Consider the following 1,828-nt stretch of genomic DNA (forward strand, 5'->3'; position numbering starts at 1 on the left):
TACCTTCAGAATTCTGCACCAAAACTAATAAAATTCCAAGCAGCAGGACTTGTTCACACCAGAGGTTATCATGACTCAACAAATCAACCACCAACTACATCAACTCAAGCTAAACTGACAAGGCTGAAAATTTTTAATCACATTCCAGCAGCTTAGTCTGGTTTTGCAAATTGTGCAAGACTTGACTACAGCTGTGTCACAAGCCATACTTTGGACCACACATTCTCCCCCGATTTTCTCAGTGTTTCAGGAAGGAAATAAAGTGTATTTAGCACAGAGTGCACTGTATTAGTACAGCAGGCACAGAGCCAGCATCAGCCTATTCCCTGATCTGTTCCACTGCTTCTCATCATCCTACTTCTAGCTCTTCAGATCTGCTTCTCTTCCTGCACCACTCCATCGGGTAAGTGATCGAGAAAGTAAAAGATATATCATGGCCTCTTATCACCGAACAGCCATCATTTTGCAATGATGATCCAGGAATCTTGCCCAACCAGTGCTGGAACAGACAAGGGAAAGAGTAAGAACGAGAAATGCATATGGATGCTAGGGTCAGTCATATTTGAGCACTCACCTTCATATAGCATCCTGTCTAAGTGCTCAATTTTGGGATTAAAATAATAATAATAATAAAAAAGTTAAACAATAAGGTTTACTCTAATTGAGTTCATAAATTTTTTGTGCATAAACTCGGGGAGATGCAGGAGCGTAGCTACAGACTGCATAGTAGCGCAAAGGCTTAAAAAAACCCTCTAGTACGGAAGATGTTAAGCAACACTTATTAAATATCTCGTATTTCTTCAAGAGAAGCCTCAGCCTAGAAGGCCTAGATGAGTTCCAGCACAGTTTTTTGATCACCTTAGTATCTTCAGTAAAACGCTAAGTCTATCCCACTGGAAGAGAAGCAGAGCATTTCCCTGACAAACAGTAAAAGAACTTTGGGCTGCAGGTACCTTGTGAAATGTGAAGGTTTTTTTTTTTTTTATACAAACTTAAAATAGAAGGCTTATAATTAATCTCACCTAAAAAGTTTCTGGGGTTTATATAATTTGTGTCATCTTTCATCCCTGTTTTAGAAGTTTTAAATAAGCTAAAGAGAGAAGGTATTTATTCAACTATGTCATTATTAATATTAGCAACTTCAATTGTCTGAAGTTTTGTCAAGTCATTATACAATAGTTATGAAGACAAAACAAAACTATAAATAAGCTTACAGATGTCTGACATCCCTGTTGAACTCCTTTTGCATAAAAGAAAAATAGTATATCACACTAGTAAGTATAATGCAGTATATTTCTCAGCTGGAATAATCAAGATCTAGTCCATTGCCTTAAGGTCACTTGCATACTTTATTACATCTGTTTAAAAACAAACAAAACAAAACAACAAAAAAGGACAAAAACAGCATAAGGACAACTGATTTTATAACTCTATATGGAACAAAGTTTTTTTTGCCTCTGACGAATCTGAATTGATTTCATCCTTCTTTTGTCATAACAGTACTGAGGAATAGGATTGGAACTATAGATACTCTCCACCAACTGCCAACTTATCTGCTTATATCAAAAGGGTCAAACTCCACTGCAATACACAGCATTGGGCCAGTGACATCAGACAAGCAAATGGCAATAAAAGATTACAGGGCCAATTATTACGACTACCCACAGCAGACGATAACTTGAGAAATCAAAGCATGTGCATACTTGGAAGAAAAGCCACATTTCTGAGGCCACATGTTGTCTTACCAACGCCCATCAAATTTTGTACAGTGGATTCATTCAATAATGACATTTTCTTTCATTGTGACATTTTGTATGCGTGAAAACAA

This window comes from Phaethon aethereus, assembly GCF_964289735.1.
Source record: "Phaethon aethereus genome assembly, chromosome: 2".
Lineage (NCBI taxonomy): Eukaryota > Metazoa > Chordata > Aves > Phaethontiformes > Phaethontidae > Phaethon > Phaethon aethereus.